Raw genomic sequence first — 18,958 nt, forward strand, 5'->3', positions numbered from 1 at the left:
TGAAATGCTGCAGTCCCAGTCAGCAGAATAGATAGAAATGCAAACACTGCAAGATGCACACTGTATTGGTCTTGTATTGTATTGTATTGGTCTTCTTGGGACCTTCTGCATAGAAAGGTCCCTATGAGCTATAGCTCTACACCTTGCTGTAGGGCAGTGGTTCCCAAACTGGTGGGTCCCAACCCACCAACCTGGGAAGCACTGTTTACAGTCATAAACAGGAAGTCTCTTTAAATCAAGTTTTTTTTTTACTATTACAGAGGCCCTGCAGCGGTGTCTGCAGGGCTGCCTGTACCTCCTGTAGGCTGGCACCCGGTTAGGTAAATGGAAAAAATAAACCCTGCCTCCCAACAGCAGCACGATCCTGGGGATGACACTGCTGCCTTCCCTGCACATATACAGTGCTCCCAACTCCCTTGTAGGAGTTTGGGAAACACTGCTGTAGGGTGATAGGCACACTCATTTAATCTTTCCTCCTACCTCACCTGGTATGCAGCCACCCAGTGGTATATGGTTGTTAATATGAATGCATGTTAGCATGTCTTTAGCATTAGGTCTTTATCTTACTAAGGTGAGGTGGCAAAATTGAGTCAGATAATATATACTTTAATGCCCCCCCCATATCAGATACCTTCTAACTCTTCAGCAGAGGTTCAGTCATCCTGACAACTGTCCTGGGACATGAGCAGTGAGGGTGAGGAACCCTTTTCAGGGCCCCGCTGCCAGATCACAATGTCAAAAATTGCCTTGGTCTTCGTTCATCCTAGCTTGTTGTTGTAAAAAGGGAAGCCCAGTAATAAAGCAGCTGAAGTGCTTGCTTCAAGCTATGGGTTGGGGGAGGTGGCAGTATAGTGCCCCATACTGCATGCCCACCTCCTCTGAACTGCTGGCTGCTCCACCCAGCTATTGTCTCATTCTCTTCTTGTGTGCTCTAATGAGACAGAGTGAGAAGAGGGTGGGTGGGTGCAGACTTACCTCCCCTAGTGCTATTGCCAAAGTTCACAATAGTGGAGCTGAAGGAAGTAGCCACTGCTGCTGCAATCCTTTTTCTAAGCAATCCTCTCCTTCCATATAAGAACATACATATATAAGCTGAAAGTAGGTAAGCACCCAAGCACACAGTAGCACTTAAAGCAATACTGTTCCTCTTCCACCAGCAGGCAGCATGCACTTGAAGCCCCCCACAAAGCTCTTGCTCACACCCACCTGAGAACATTCAGCAGTCTCCTTTTCTGGTTACACTGCAACTGCCACACATTTCCCCTTTGTCCCCACCCATAGAGGTATATTCAGCAGCTCATAGTCATCAGCTATTGAAAGCAATTAGGCACTTGGAGAAAAGGTTAGCACCTTGCTTGACAGGCATCAGGGTTTTTTTTTGCTTCACTTTCTCATTATGGATCTTCCAGGACGTAGCACTGGCAGTTCCAGAGGACCACAGGGTGTGTTGCCATCTACCATTTGGCACAGCAAGATGCCACGTCCTTCATCAAGCGCCTCATCGTACTGCCTCAAGTGCCAGGGTTGACCCTTGGTAGAGCACAGTATGAATGAAGAAGTGGCTGTATTTAATACGTGCAGGCTGTGTGAACCACAAGGACAAATGGAAAATGGAGAGCATATACAACCAAGGGGCCTGTGGGTATGTAATATATGTGCGACACGTGTATGCACACCACTCATACGCTACCACAGACTTTTTCTGTTCCTAGGTCCAGCATTGTCCTCCTGCAGCAGGCGTGACCCACTTCTTGCTTTGCTGTTTTGTGTCTTCTTGCGGCAGCCCCTTCAGTGTGAGCCCCTATTAACACCTCAGCTGGCAGCAAACCCAGCCGTCTCCAGCTTCAGCATTCCTGACTGAACAAGGTCTGTCCCAACTGCAGCGCAGCAGCCACTCCACTCCCCAGAGCTGCAGCAGGTGTTTCCATTCAGTGTTTTCCTCTTTCTCTTGGTGCTTTTTATTTTCTCCCCAAAGAAGCACCGTTATTAGATGGCGACGCACATGAATTCCACAGCAGCTCCCGCACCTCTGGCTCCTGACTGGATTGTGTCCATGAAACATTGTGGGAAACTAGACTGTGGTGAGTCCTTCTGAAGCAATTCCACCCTTCTGCCTTCATGCACCAAGGTTTTTTGGGGTCTGTGGAGGAGGAAGAATTATGCTGCATTTCTGGAGTGCTTCCTAGAAGATTTAGTACCCTGACTTTTGCCTACCCCATACTTACATTCAAGCCAAAGCCATAAAATCTGTGCCCAATGCTCCCTTTGTTTTCAAGGTACTCCTTTTCCCAGTGAGGGAGACTGAGTACAGGTCAGAGGTTGCTTTACCTTTCCCACCTGGTGTCGAGTGTTCTGTCAGCACCCTGTGAGGTGTAAGGAGTGAGAGCAGTGCAGTATCCCAAGTTAACCCTGGAGAGTGTGCGGCCTCTTCAGTGAGAAAAGTAGGAACACTTCATTGCTGCATGTGCTGAGTGAGTTGGTTTTTGTCTGGAGACTTTTCTGAATGACTTTCTTTCCCTGTTGAACTTTCTACTGTGGAGTACTGACCTAGTGTGTCTGTATTCAAGGATTACCTGAATAGCACTGAGTGCCCTTTCCACTTGCCATTTCCTTAAGGAGGGCAGTAGCTGTGTCTCTGGTGTCTTCTCTGCTCCAGCGCAGAGTTCATGAAGCAAGAGGGAGCCCGGATTGCAAGGACACCGACATCATTATAGTGCTGGATTTTAAGAAGAGACATGTTGCACTAGTGAGACTTCAGGAGTCTTGTGGGGATGCTGTTTCCCTCCATCTATATTTATTTATTTAAAATATTTATACCTCACCTTTCCAAAAGCTCAAAGTGACATGTCGTGTGTGTGTATAGGACAAATATTTTATCCTGGACAGGATTGGACTGTAAATGTGGTTTCTATACCTACTATTGCTGAAATTTCTAACCCTATTTATGCAGGCTTCCAAACAAATTCCTCCACTAAATGCCCATTCTCTACCTGTGCAGGAACCCATCTAAACATCCGTTCTGCTCACGTGTTTTCATTTGTTCTTGTAACTTACTTTCCATAACTTCCAAACCTTGTTTAATACATAACTTCTCTTTCCTTAGCTTCTTAATACTATTTCTTCAAAGCGCTTATCACTTCTTGATTACAATATTGTGGCTTTTTCCAATCAGTAATTGCCTTTTGTCTTGTGCCTAGTTTACCAGATATACCATTTAATTTTGTATCCAATTATGTCTGGTATCAAACTGAAATCTATGTCCAGTTCTTGTTTCAATTGATCCTCTCCATCATCAGTTTTCTGTTGTAAATGATTCTTGAATCTGTTCATCTCTTTAACCAAACAGGGTTAAAAAGGGTCAAAAATCACAGGCAAGTCTGACCTCTCAGTCCCTCTTTGTAATGGAGGAAAAAATACTTTATCTAAGACAGCATGCTCAGCAAAGCTGTCTCTCCAAGCCTGATTCAAAAGTGGGGTCGCAGCAGATCTCCAATGTTCTTCAACCCAGGGTGTTTGGGTTACCTGGACAAATCTTTCAGGTGAAGGGTCATTTGGCTGACCTGGGTCTAGTTTCCTCAAATCTGCCGTACCTCATCCTCATCTACTATCATTTTAACTAAAGGAATAACATGGTCTTGGGCTTAGTGTCTTATTCCAGCTAGTTCACTGAAGGGGCTATCCATAGAGTGTGCTACACTTTGAAAGGCCTTCTTAAACCTCCTCTTGTCACCCATTCCCCCATTTTTAACAAGCACTAAATCCCTCTTTTGTCACAACTTTGCTAACCCACCCCTTTGATGTGTGACATACAATATGGAGAGTCTCTGGGGAAAGAATTTCCCACTCCGCCCCTGCCACCAGCCATTACCCAAATGCAGTTCCCATATGCTCATGTGAACTCTGCAATTGGCTTTATTTTTCCGCATTCTTTTGTTACATTCACACATCATACCCTTTGAAGCCCCATTGAGCAACACCTGAAACAAAGGCCTGTTCCACGAATGCAGCATAATGAGGTGGTCAAATGGACTTCAGACCCTCCAGTTTTCAGTTCTTTGGTTGCTTCCTTTGACATGGCCTGCCTTATCCCAAAGATGAATGATAGGGTGTTTGTTTTCAGTGAGTAAGCTAGGATCATAGCCTTACTGGAAACAATGGGCTTACTTCTGAGCAAAATCAATAACACCATTTTCAAACACCTTTAATGATAGGGACCAGCATTTTAAAAGAGTATATGTATACAATACATTGTTGCAGATCTGAAGGCAGCCAAAAGGTAGGGTTGTATTCTCAGTGAAGTCTACTCAGAAGTGACTAGGCTTGCACAGTTACTGATGATTAAAGTTGCTCCTCCCCCAATCCAAAGATTGTTAAAACATGAGCAGCCGGAGTTCCTGCATCCATTCTGTAGTAGATGTGGCTTGTTCCATTTTCAGATTTGTGTTTTTGCCTTCCACTGCTAATCCCCACTGCCCTGGTGGGGCACCTGCTGGTGTAAGAGTTTGAGAGGGGAACTTCTACACCTGCATGCATTGCAAGTATGCTTTTGCCTGTTCTGTGCTGCAGTTCTGGCCATTATTGAGGCATCTCATTATTGAAGACCATCTCTAGTATGCCTCTGCAAGGAAACAACCTTTCACTCTAAGGCATGCTTACCTGAGTGTGAGAGTGTTACCTTAGATTACAGGGGTGCCCAAACCCTGGCCCTGGGGCCACTTGCGGCCCTTGAGGACTCCTAATCTAGTCCGCGAGGAACCCCCAGACTCCAATGAGCCTCTGGCCCTCTGGAGACTTGCTGGAACCTATGCTGGCCTGATGCAACTGCTCTTAGCATGACAGCCAACTGATCGATCTCTCACGTGAGCTGTGGGATGAGGGCTCCTTCCACTGCTTGCTATTTCACATCTGTGATGCAGCAGTGGCAGCAAAGGAAAGGCCAGACTTGCTATGTGCATGGTCTGTTATAGGCCTTGAGGTATTGCAAACCTTCATTCATTCATATAAGTTCCATCTCTAATACGTATATTCATTTATGTAAATTTATTCAAATTTGAAAAGTAAATTAATTCTTTTTTTCCCCCGGCCCCCGACACAGTGTCAGAGAGATGATGTGGCCCTCCTGCCAAAAAGTTTGGACACCCCTACCTTAGAGTAACTGCTGAATAGAGTAGGGCTGCAATCCTATGCACACTTTCCTGGGAGTAAGTCCCACTAAATCCCATACTTAATCCCATACTTAGGATTGTGCTACATGTTTCCTTAGCAAGACTTTTGGAATTGAGGGAAATAGGTCTTTCTTTCTTTCTTTCTTTCTTTCTTTCTTTCTTTCTTTCTTTCTTTCTTTCTTTCTTTCTTTCTTTCTTTCTTTCTTTCTTTCTTTCTTTCTTTCTTTCTTTCTTTCTTTCTTTCTTTCTTTCTTTCTTTCTTTCTTTCTTTCATGTTTAATGGTTCACCTGTGCCTCAGTTCTGTTCAATCAAAGCTGCCTAGAACAATAGGACTTTGTGAAAGAAAATTTATTCCAGTGCCTGAAGAAAATCTGGCATGGAAATTGTACTCTTTTTTTTTTTTTTAATTCTCTGACACACTCTTGTTAACAAAAAGCCTTTAAAGCACGGCTTTCCTGCGGTCAGTGAGTGAGTGAGTGACTGAACGATGCTGGAGAAACTCTTATTAGCCTTGTCTTTCAGAGTAATCGTACCCTGGATAAATGGTCCAGCAAGAAGGGCTTGTATCGGAAAATGGAGGGACGTTCCTCAGCCAAATGGATCAACGTTTTTCCTCTTCACTCACATTTTTTATAACCCACATGAGAGTACCCTCTTGTTCTAGGTACAGTGCACATCTGCAAGTAAAACACGGTTCTGCTGGGACCCTCACCAGGCCTCTTTCCTACTTCTACCCCTTTTGCCTCTTTCTCCAGTAGTTCAGCTGGGACCATCATGGGGCACACTCTCTCAGTGTCCCAGTGTCCCAGAGATGCTTCTGGTAGTGGTGTCAAAACAAGTGGTACAACACGTGAATGGAGCACTCCACTGCCTGGAGTGCCCTCGGGAAGTTGCTTCAATAGCATGGAAACTAGCCTTGGTGGAAACAACCCCTTCAAAGGCTAAGCTCTTTAAGGAGAAGTACCTAACCCAGGTACAGTGAGGGTTTTGCTGCTCAGGGTTGAGCCCATTACCAATAAGTGTGTATTCACCATTAGGAAGACACAGTGGTATGAATCTCAGTGCCGCAGTTTTGGCTGACGGTGGAAGCGAACCACTGAATAGGTGGAACCTGACTCACAGCAGTGTAATATTGGCCAATGCTGGAGTGCTGCTGGCCCACCTCGGAGGCCAAGCGAAGTGAGCTGCTATGAGCAGTGGGTTGGAGAAACAGCAAACTGGTGATAGGGAATTCACATTTAACTGGTACTCACCTGCTGCTTTCCCAGCCACTCTACCAGACTCCTGCCCCACCCTCTTCTTGCTCACACTCCTTGGAAAGCAAGCAAGTTGGGAGGTGCTGTCCTCCTCCTCCAGCAACACCATCTAAGGTTGTGGGGGCTGTGCTGGAAGAGGAAGTAGCTGCCCCATGATCCTGCTCCCCTTACCTCTTCCCAGGAGAGCAAACAAGAAGAGGGGTCACAGCTGCCTCCCCCTTCCTTTGCCGCTTGTGCCACAGTCACCTGCCATGGCTGCAGAATAGCTCGGGTGGGGAGAGGTCCTGCTCCTGAGGTGAGAGGAGAAGATAATGGGAAGGATGAGATTCTGGTGAAGTGGCAGACTAATGTGTATACCTAAAAAAGATGAGGGCAGCGGGATTTGGCAACGGCTTTGGATGCCAGTTCAGCTAGGGTGAGGTCTGCCCATGTAGAAGCTTGTGGGCCTTGTCTGACATTGGCAGGACACAAACAGTAGTGAGGAAGTTCTGCCTTCATAGAATTGTCCTGGGAATTGGTAGCTTCCTCTCTCATTGCACTGATGATGCCGTTTGAATGAGTCTGCTGTCCGCTTTAGCTTGACTGCTAAACCTTCAGGGAGTCCTGAACTGTATTGAGCTGAGGATGGGAAAAGCAGCTCCGTCTAATGGCAGAGAATTACAGTTTGGGGAGCTCACATCAAGGTGATGTGTAATAGTTCCCCCCTGCAGGGGAAGGATAATACCCAACATATGGTGGGGGCTCCCCCGGCCTGCAGCAAATGGAAAACGTTTGCTGTTTCCCTTTGAGGGGAGAGATAATGCTCAGACCTGCCCGTAAAGAGATTAGGAGGGGGCAGGGGGCTCAAATGGAGCAGTTGGCAGAGTTTCAGGCCACACTCGGCTTCCTGGATGAAACCCAATCGGCTGAGACAGCAGGCCAGCCATCAACCCCGTGCACCGCTGGGGGAAGAGGGCCTGGCTTAAAGTTCCCTTTAGGCTGTGATGCTGCTGGGGGTGCAACTTTATGGGAAAAGGGACTACTTCCCTCCTGTCAGCAGCATGTCCTTGTTAGCTTGGTTTGCCTGTGACTCCCTAGGTTGCTTGATTTGCTGCAAGGCATGGAGGATATCAGCCAGAGACTCAGACAGTTTGTCAGAGATGTGTCCTCTCTTGAGAGCATCCTCACTCCCCTCACTTCCCTGGCACTGAGAAGGGCCTCTGACCAGTTCCTGTGCCACTGTGGTAGCTTGCCAGAGGAGGGCACTACTGATCTGCTCTTGTCTGCATCATCACAGCAGGCAGCCAGAGGGCTATACTGCCACTGTGAGCTCTGCAGGTGTAAGGTGGCATGAGGGGGTCAATGGAGTTCCAACTGATCCTCAAAAACTTCCGATCATGGTCCTGCCCTAGTTTGAGGCTACATGTTCAGACTCTGTTGCTGGCATCCCTAATCACTCCATTTCCTGATCTACTGTATTGGCCTAAGGCTCTGTTGGGTTTGTCTTACCAGCTTCCCTGAGCTAGCCTGACTGTGTGTCTCTGTGTTGGGGCACATAGTGCTGATGCAAATTTATGGGCAGTCTAATCCTGAATGCCTCGGTGTCCTCTCCTGAGACTGCTATATCTTGTGGGCACTGAGGCTACTGCCGGGGTCTCCTTGGGGTAAGGGAGGGTTTATTCCCTTACCCCGGGTAACATAGCTGTAGTACCAATGGGTCTTCTCATCTCTGGACCTGCATTTGAGTGGGCACAAAACTGAGGAGGCCCATGTCAGCTGCCCAGCTCTGGAGGGGGTTCAGGTTTTGGCAGCAGACTCTTCCACCATCTCCACCCCCCTGGGTTTGATCCACTCCTTCCTCTACCCCATTCTGCCCACTCTCCGCCTCCCCCCACCCCAAAAGTACTCACCACTGGCTGATGCTGGGTCCATCCACGCAGTGTTCGTCCACACAGTGCTGAGGCTCAGTGCCAACGCTCCATCCTCCCGCAGTGCTGTAAGTGTGTCTTATGGCACATTTATGACAGTCAGAGCCAGTGGTGCATGTTTACCGCTGGCATTATGAGCTTCAGGATTGGGCCCTGAGTCTTGGAGGGAGTCACCCTGTCAGATTCCTATCAGTCTCACCCTCTCAGTATCTTAAATATTCTTGGAAGGAATCATCCTGTCAGATTCCCTCCAAGAACATGACACAAATACAAAATGGAGAGAATAGGTGCATTCTTTTACATTTATATTCACTTGAAGTTGAAGTCCCCCCCCCTCCATATGGGGATCTTTGTAGCTTATGGGGCTGCAGTTGCAGTCTCCAAAGTGCAGGGCAACAATCCTCCTTTCCTCATTGTAATCCATGGCAAACATTCAACACAAGGCTGGATTGGGATGCTTTTGGCAGCCTGTGCTGGAAATGGGAGTATCCTTTGATGGGATGGGATAATACATATCACCATGTCCACCTTGTGTGTTCCAAATTTGTAACCTTAATTGGATGATTTTCTTCTACAAATTTTATTTGTTGTTGTTTAAACCTTTGGTGGATATAACCGACTCACCCAGTGCAATTTTTTTAAAACAAAAAGTCATAAATCAACCACCTCACTGTATTGATAGATTGACAAACACAGGTCTTCCACAAGGAGATAATGGTATGGACAGTTTATCCCCACAGTCTGTTCCTCCATGATTGGGTTAATCTTTGGGTAAAACAGCTGAGTCATACTTCATTAGATTTGCACCTGTTAGCAAGGCTGCCTCCCTTGCCTTATTATATCTGGAGATGTTCTGGGCATTAAGACAAGGTCACTTGCCTGATGAAGCAACATCTCAGGGGACTGCATTGGCTACCTTTTCCTCATGAAAGTGTATCAAAGAGGGCTCAAAATGCTCTTTGTGAGGCTTTGGGTGTCACATGCTGACAGCTGCAAATGGGCCACATGCAAACATGCCCAAGAGAGGGACATGTCCAGTAGAAGGAGGAGCCATTTCTATTTGAAGGGATGTAAAAATGCTGTATTGTGTTTTGTCTGTTTGAGGGAATTGTTGCTCATGCAAGGTAATAAATCCTGGCTCTCTCCCACTAACCTGTTCTTTGTCTCCGTGTCCAGAGAGAACATTTGCCCTTCTGGCAAAACACCCTTCCACTCTCCTGACAGGCAGGCAAGCAAGCAAGCAAATCCACTCCCCCCTTGCCAATCTCCTGCTGTGCTAAACCACTGCTGGAGCACTCATTCGACCCTGCTTGCAACAAAAGAAGTTGGGAAGAGCAGTGTGACTTGCTCCTACAGGAAATCTACCCAGGGCAGGATATCACTCTGCTAGCCTTAGATCAAGCCTAGTATTCCATAGGAGTAATCCATTTTGCATCATACATTTTGGTTTTGAAACTGTCCCCATTTCTCAGTTGAGATGCATGTGCTGAGGACCTTGGCAGCTGTGGTTGTGCATCGTGCCTCATTCAAAATCCCAATGCAAATGTAGCTCATGTCCTCGAGTCTCTAGTGATCAGCTTGTGGCAAATCCACTTAGCCTTTTCTCTCTCCTGTTTTCCAAGCTGTCTCATTTGGTTCCACACATGGGAAGCAAACCTTAGCTCCTACTACTAATGCAAACCAGAGATGTATGCATGGGAGGCAGAGAGCCAGCGGGGGAAGAAGAGCGTTTAGATGGATTACGAGCAATTTCATTCTCTGAAGGCAAAGCTTAATTTAGGGGCATTGGAAACTATTCTGCTCTCGGCATCTGGGCTCAGCAGGGGCTCCTGCTGCTCCAGCAGCTTCCAGAGGGCTTGAGGCAGCAGCATTGTAGATAATTTGAATTTTTCAGGTAAAGTAAGAGGGGCAGAAGTGAGGAAGATTGCTGCCAGTGTTTGGGTGCTGCAATTGGCTACTATTATTACTTATGTGATGGCTCAGTTCCATGTAATTTAATTGGCATCCTTAACCACTGCCACCCACTGTGCCAGCATCTTTCTCTTTAAAAACTCAGCAGGGGCCCCAAAGTGACCAGGAATGTAGGCAACAAGCTGAGATAAAGGATTTGGCATCAGCAGAGGCTGGAATTGAGTTCCATCAACAGCTTGAATCACTGTGCTGAAGGAAAAACTTTGCTTTGGGCTTCAGTGATCCACCTGGAGCAGGATCCGAGACCCTGGATGGTGGAAACAAAAGAGCTGATCCCTCAAACATGCAGACTCTAATCCAGCAATTTTCAACCTTTTTTATTTTACGGCATGCTGATAAGGCACTAAAACAGTCAAGGTGCACCATCAGGTTTTTTTTTACAATTGACAAGGCACATCATGCTGCCAGTGGGGGTTCACATCCCCCATTGGCCCTACTAATAAATGACCTTCCCCCAAATTTCTGTGACACACCTGTGGACCACTCGTGGTACACCAATGTGCCACGGCACAGTCGTTGAAAATGGCTGCTCTAATCCATAACCTTCCCTAGATCTCTTTTGTAGAATGTACTAATAGACCTTGTTCAGTTGTGAATGTGGCTTCATCACAACAGGAGTTTGTAGGAAGGGATATTTAGATTTGAGATTTCACAAAGCCACTGTGTGTGTGTGTGTGTGTGTTTCTTTCTTTATTCAGGATGCAAGTGGAAAAGGATGGGATTCCCATAGCTGCCTTGCCCTCAGATGCCTACTCAGGCTGTAAGTTTCATGAGAATGGGGGTGTGTTGCTGGTTTGGGTAGGAGTCATCACAACAAGAAGCCAAATGGGAGAGACAGGAGGGAATATTGAATGGTGACCGCAAGGAGGAAATAAGAGCAGACAGAAGTGTCTTTAGCAGGGATGGGAAAACCCAGCATGGCTTGACTCAAGTGTCACCAACCCCCTGTCACTTGACTTGAAAAAGACTCATAATGGGAGTTCTTTCCAAGTTTCCGAGTCATCCTTTCTAGACTCTAAAGGACTCGGTTGAGTCACCCCCCCCCCCTTTAAAAAACCTGCTGTGGAAAAAAAAGGGCTGCTGCTTGGCTGTGTATTGGAGCTCTCTTTGAACACACCCCTGATGTCCCTGCCCATCTGTAAATGGGGTGGGCGGGACTGTGAGAGAGCCAGGAGAGAAGCAAACAAGAAGGAGAAGGGTCATGTGCAGCAGCTGCAAGGCTTATCAGGATGACCCAAACCTTTGCAGCACTACTCAGAAGTAGTCCAACTGCAGCAGGTCATTCAATGAGGCTTCCTCCACCCAAATAACAATGGAGCACCTCACAACAGCCATGCAGTGAAAGAGTGATCGCTATGAATTGCCCCCCCCCCCAAAGCTTCCCTATCACCTCCCCTTGGGCTCTTCCTTCTGGCCTCCCTCAGTCAAAGAAAAAACCAAACCTCCCAACCTGCATCCAATGATCATCCCTTCCTTCCTCCCCTCCTGCTCAGATGCAAATACAAATATTAACCCTTCCCTGCCTCCCGGCTGGAACTTCCCTGCTGCTCACCCAGTCTGAATGCTGGCCCCATGAGGTCTTTCATGCCACGAAAACAGTAAGCAAGCACACCCAGACACAGGCAAGCTTGAGTCAGCATGCATGGGGATGAGGGGGTCCTGACTTTTGTGTTTTTCCTAGACTTCCGCACATGTGACTCACATCAATGAGTCAGCAAAAAACGTGTATTTTCACAACTCAAGTTCAAGTCATCCAAGTCGAGTTCCCAACCCTGGCCTTTAGTGGTGGGACTGTGGAGAGGTTGGAGGGGCCTGAAATTTGTCTGAAAGAAAAGTCAGGTGTTAACAGTGTGTCTGGGCAAGTCAAAAAGACAGAAGGGGTCTATGTGAATCTCAGGGTCTGTGTACATATAAGACTGGATGACAAGCTCTGAACGCTTTGTATAAGAGAGATTCAACAAAAGTAGGTGTGAAGAGAAGTTTAGAGGGCTTCTGTTTGTGCCACTGGGTTGTTGAAAGAAGCAAGGTTGATGCGGGCAGCATTGATGAGGAAAGCCTCCTCAGCCTCTAAGGAGAGAGGAGGGACTCCAAACCCACTAAACGGGAGTGCTTTTCCTAACTGCAGTGCACTGGCTATCCTGCCCTTGTGTTTCCTGCAAGTTAGTAGCTGAAGCTGGGTCACTTGCAAACACATCAGATCCGATGCTGATGCTCAGATGGAGTTCAGACACAGGACTAGTAGCAGGCTAGTTGTATTCAAATGCACTGTTTGAACGTCTTCCTTCTGGCTTGGTGGTTCTCTCTAGAGCAGACTCCTTTCATACCTATCTTTGACAGTCAATAAACATCCAGACACCAGATTTGGGTGACGGGGGAAATTCTCACAGGTGTCAGGTGAACTCCATATCCCACCTCCCCACCCATCCTTTCCACAGTGTGATTCACAGGGATATGAAGGAGTCTTTGTGCTCAGGCCAGAGAGGGTTGGTATCAGAGCAACTTCTGGGAGGTATTGGGTGACGGGGGCTGCCAAATCCATACAGCTCCTGCAAGATCACACTTTAGGTGGAAGTGGGAATAGAGGGGAATCAAAGACTCAGAGTTTTTTTTGTGAGGACAGACATTTCCTCACCATGGAATCACACAGACAAATGGAGCATGTGGCTGCTGAGCAATGAGTGTGAGATGGACAGGACAAGTTTGTCTGTGCATTATGTGTGCATGTCTGTCCATCAGCCACCACACATGTATCACACACATGTGATTAAGTGTACATGTGACTGTGTGTGTGTGCCAGTATACACAATTTTACCTGTTTATTTACATGTACAGGAATACATGCTTATTTTGTACTTACAGGCATGGGGGAACGTTCCAGATGACATCATGGGCCAGACTCCTTACTAGAAGTTCTTTATTACTGGTACTAAATCCTAAATCATATTATAAATCAGAGGCATTCTGGGGCGGGGAAAGATGTGGCAGGAGGAGTGTGGCAGGTGGGGGTGGAGATGGTGGCAGGCCCTATCCTCCCTCCCAACATGGGTCTCCTTGATTCTGCACCCACTCCATAGCGGGGATTCTAGGAATCCCATCAGGGCTGGCTGGTCGCTACATGGGGTAAGGGAGCATAAGCTCCCTTGCTCTGAGTAGTTCAGGCGCTGCATTGCAGCCCCATTGGATGCAGTGGTAGCCATTTTAGTGCTGCTGCAGCCCTGGGTGCTGGGAAGTTCAGGACTGAGTTGTCAGCCTCAGACTACTAGATTATTATAGTCCCAGTAGCAGTGGCGTCACTAAGATTTGTGTCATCTGGTGCGGGAGATCTGCGCATCATCCCATGCAGTGGGTGGGGCAACGCCCCAGGTGGTGGGTGTGGTGATGTACCATCGCCCTGCCCCCACTGGTTTTTTGGCTGTACCTTTTGTTAGAACACATATATTTCAATGTGGTTTGTTTCATTGCATTCTGCATGAAACTACGCATTGATTGATATATAACATGATGGTCTTATTCCTCCAAACTCTGATTTTAGTGATTTTGAAAACTTGTAGAGTCTCACACACACACACCCGTGTCAACTTACTAACACCTTATTGCAGCAGTTCTCAAACTTTTAGCACTGGGACCCACTTTTTGGAATGACAATCTATCCAGGACCCATTGGAAGTGATGTCATGGCCAGAAGTGACATCATCCAGCAAATGAAAATAAATAATTATAAATAATTAAATTAAAATAAAAGAAATAATTAAATAAGGGGGAGCCAGTCCTGTTCCAACAAGTGAATCTACTCTGAAGTAAGTCCAATTGTGGTCAATGGGGTTACTCTCAGGAAAGTGTGGGTAGAATTGCAGCCTGTGAGCCCAATCCTATGCATGTCTACTCTGAAGTAAGTCAAATAGTGGTCAATGGAGCTTACTCTGTAGCCTGCCTGCAATAACAACCCCCCAAAAAGAATCAGTGAGATCTTCAGCCCTCCCCAGTGCTCAGTTTAAAATTCTTCTATTTCAAGCACATCAAGATAAAGACCCACCTGGCTTTGCAAGTGCAAAATAGAAAACATTCCCCTTACCAGTTGAAGCCTTTTTTTTTTTTTTTTGTCCTTTTTAGTGGGGGGAGCTGCCTTCTGGAGCATTTGTTGCATTCCAGTTCCATCAAATCAGGACCATTCTGGTATCCTCACATTCCCCTTTGCCTGGCCTGACCACCAGCCAAGGTACATCTGCCTACTCACAAGTAAACATGACCGTGAGGCTGCTTCGCTTTCCATAGGGCTCAATAGACTGCAGCTGGGAGGGAGGGACCTCCTTCTCCCTTTTGTGTTTTTGGGGACTGCATTCATTGGATCAGGACCATTCTGATGTCCTTGAAGTCCTCTCAGCCTGCCCTTTCCGACAGACTATGGCAAGCATGCCTACTTGTGAGTAAATGTGGCCACGTGGCTTCGTTTCTGGCTCAATAAACTGCAGCTGGGAGGGAGGGAGGGAGGGACCTCCTTCTCCCTTTCGTGTTTTTGGGGGCTGCATTCATTGGATTGGGACCATTCTGGTGTCGTTGGTTTTCTCTCAGCTTGCCCTTTCCAACGGACCATGGTAAGTATGCCTACTCACAGGTAAACTCACAATACAGCTCACTTTCACTTTTCATAGGGATCCATTCATTTTTTCTTTCTGGATTTTTGGCCATAACTTTTGAAGGAGAGGAGCTATTTCAGTTCTGTTTATTTGCATTGTGTTCCACTGGGAATTCCGCATCCAACGGTGTATGGTATGATGGGCTAGCTCCTAATGCCACAATTTTAGCACATCCTCCCCCCAGGGCGTGTCACCCAGTGCAGCCCACACCCCACTAGCGATGCCAGTGCCCAGCAGGCCCACCCAGAACCATGAGCAAGCTTAATGTATACTAGACTAGACTAGACTAAAATCATAAAGTGTGGAGGTCCTGGAAATAAGACTTGGAAGTGGTGTTTGACACAGTCCCTCACCAAAGGCACCTGAGAACACTCAATAGTCATTGAATAAGAGGGCAGGTCTTGGGTCTTAGGACAGATTTTCAGTTTGCTCATAAATGACCTGGAGTTGGAGGATTAGCAACAAGGTGGCCAAGTCTGCAGATTAGACTAAATCAGTGCTATTCAAACTGTGAGGTGCGGCTCTTTAGGGAGGCACCAGGAACTCGAAGGGGAGGCACGGGATGTCCTCTCGCAGTGATACAGTCACACCCCTGAGCAGAATACGAGCCCGAGCCCGTCTTCTTCATTTTTTTTTAAAGCAGAAGGAATGGGAGTTGCTCAGCTGCTCCCTCCAAGAGTGGCCTGCTGCCGCCCCACTCTCTTCTCCCTCCACTCGGAGGCTGCCGCTTTCTGTGTTCGATGCATGTGTTTTCCAAAGCTCTTCGACTCCAACCCCCATCTGGCAAGTACCGAGCATGCTCAGTTTGCAGTGTTTGCTCTTGCTGACCATCAGAAAGAAACCCTCGCTGATCCTTGTCTGGTTGGTTCCTAGTTCCCAGCCTAGGATCGCTTCTCATCAAAGTGAAATCTCTCTTTTCAACCCCCTCCCTCTTCCACTCCCCCCTTTCAATCTCCAAACCTTCCCACTTTCCTCCCCCTCCCCAAATAAAATGCTTCCTATTTTACCAGTCATCAGGACTCTTAAAGTTGCTTCCATGCTGTTGGCAAGGGGGGGGGGGGAGAGAGAGACAAGCACACACTTCACTTGGCCAGGAGCAGAAAAAGGGTACTGTTTTTAAAGTGATTTATTAATCTTGTTTGACTGAGGAGGAAAGGCTGTATTTTTAAAGTGACGAATCTTGCTATTTGAAGGGAATACTTATCAGCCATTGCCAGCCCAATCCTATGCACACTTTCCTGGGAGTAAGCCCCATTGACTCTAATGGGACTTACTTCTGAGTAGGCATGCCTAGGATTGGGCTGTGCATCTCCTAGTATAGGAGACAAATCAGCTTCCTAACCAAACCCTTATCAGTTCTGATATATTTTCATGGTCTATTTTTGTTTTCCCCACCAGCTGCTGGAAAAATTTAATTTCATTAATAAAGGGTTCAATCCTATCCAAGGAGAATGGGAGAAATGACTAGTTGGATTGGGGTCCACAGGGGTGTGTGTGTGTAATGTTGGTCAGACTGGTTGTTCACAAAGTTCATTTGATAAAACATCTGTTGGCATCCTTCAGTCTCGGAAGACTATGGTGTCACGCTCTGAATGGTGGTTCTGGAACAGAGTGTCCTCTCCAGTGCGCGAAGCCTGGGTAAAGTAGGTATGGAGGATAGGCTGTTACCCATGCAGCAAATCCCCCCTCTCCACATCGCTGAAATGGTCCAATGGAAAGGCAGAGGCCAATACGGTTGGTTCCAGCGGCGTCGCAGGAGTTGCCAGAACGTGACTGTGTTCAGCCATGAACTGCCTCAGGGAACTGTACTTAATCAAGGTGTGTAAGGGTTACCCAGATCAGTGTGCTCTGCAGAAGCATGGATCGCAGTTGCTTTGAAAGAAATAAGCAACCAGAAGACCAAAGTTGCAGGGTAATGTTGAGAAGGGGAAGCACAAACATTGTTACATACTTGTGGAATGAAGAAGCATTTTCCTACAATAGTCCATGCAGTAAAACCATGCAGTTAAAAAGAGCAACAAGATCTCTCTATCTGAGGAATGCTGAAGTGGATGATTGTCATTCAAAGGCAGGCAAACTGCCTTTGTAATGTTCAAGGCCCTTCACTTTGCAGGCTTCTTCATGAGCTGCTCTCTTTGTACACGTTGCAAGCTGTGAAGAAAATGCATACAGTATTAATAAGGCACAGAGACAATGGGCTGAGCTGCTGTGTATAAGGAGGACCAGAGGATCAACGTCCACTCCAAAATAGGTGAGCAGGATGGGGAGGAGGCTGTCATCTCGATTGCCTTTGCAGAGAGCAAGGCCTTGTGCATGTAAGCCCATTCTGGCTACTTTGGGTATGATTCTCAGGAAAGAAGAGGCCTTGGCTCTTGTCTGCACAGGGAAGACTCCAAGGGATGTTTCTCCAAATTCCTGCTCATGTCCACAGGAGGGCAGAGTTTGCTTACAGTTAATGCCAAAGAAAGTAGGATTTGGCAGGAGTTTAAAATATACAGTATGTGATAATTATGAATTTGTGGGGATAATGCTTTTTAGTGTTCCCTTGTGGCTGGAACATGCAAAACTAAGCATCTTATTAGGGGAGCAAAGGGCTCTTTTCACCCTGTTCATGTGATGACACAGGATATGCTGCATGCATGGGGGAGGCAGGGAGTAGATTGCTGCCTCAACCTCTGTGTGTTCATTCATTCTTTCAGTGTAGTTGGGAGCCTTGCAACAAGCAAGCTCCTCTGTTGCTTGGGATGTCCCTATGCTTATAGAGATGGGCCAGTGAATGCACAGAGTTTGAGGGCAAGCCAGTCTCTGCCAAGATGCCTGCTTTATGTTCAAAACACCCTATTTGGTAGTATGGAAATGAAAAGCCTCTTCTGTGTAGGAAAACGGTGGTGCGTAAAGCCTAAGATGAAGCATATTTCTTGTCTGGAAATGGATTGGCCCCAGTGAAGTCCACGTGCCCTCATGATGTGAAGGACTCTTGTTTCAGAAAGCCTGGAACACTCATCAGAACAAAATTTTTTGAAAAGTTCAGCATCCTGGACTTGAAAGAGAGGTCCAGGATGCTGAATGATCTAGGATGCAGTAACATAATGTTGAGGTGGCTGGCTCAGGATCTAGGGCTTCTTACATCCACCATTTGAATGCTTCTCAGTTCTAATGATGGCACCAGTGTCAGGCCAAGTTGGTGAAAAGAGCCCACAGGATGACAACCATGATTAACATATAGAAGGACCAGCTCAGTCCATACGAACCTGCCTATTAGCATGGGTCTTCTGAGGAGATCCTGTCCTGTGTTTTATTGCCATCTGACATGTGGGTGATGGGTGCAAGGAGTAGGATCTTCTTGGTGAGAGTGCCCGGTCTGTGGAACATTCTGCCATGAGAGATCTGACTGGTTCCATCCCTTTGTAACTTCATGCACCCAGTTGCAAACAAGATAGTTTAGATACGCCTTTCATGAGCAAATGTTTGGATAAACATCTATGTTCATTATTGCTGCTATTTTTTTATGGGAGTTGTTGCTCTATGATTGCTGTTTTTATGATGCTTTTTAAATGCCTCAAGGGTTGCATTTTAGGACAGAAAAGTGGGAGACAAATATTTAAATAAATAAATACACAAAAGTGTTCTATATCTGAGCATTGGTATTGAAAATTCCAGTTCCCCATTTTCTGATAAGTCTTCAAAAATTCCTGTAAGCCAGAAGGACGTGTTAAGCTGCAGTCTTGATGTACAGCAGTGCATCATTTATTATGCCTAAACCGGGTGGAGGGTGGGATGGCCTTTGCTAGGCCAGTGGTGGCATCAGATCACCTGCAAGGACTGCCAATGCTTTTGGTGTCTTCAGTGTCTTTAAACAGCTGCCTAGCATGTAAAGCTCCAAGGGTGACTTTTTCTGGTCTCCATGGCTGTTTCTATGCCTGAGAAAGTCACATCTATTGCATTTTGGCTTGCCTTTTAGCTGTAAAAGGCACAGAAGCCCTACCAGAGGGAGAAAAAAATGGCAATCCTTAAATCAAGTGGC

Source organism: Tiliqua scincoides, chromosome 2, assembly GCF_035046505.1.
Source record: "Tiliqua scincoides isolate rTilSci1 chromosome 2, rTilSci1.hap2, whole genome shotgun sequence".
In the NCBI taxonomy this organism is placed as follows: domain Eukaryota; kingdom Metazoa; phylum Chordata; class Lepidosauria; order Squamata; family Scincidae; genus Tiliqua; species Tiliqua scincoides.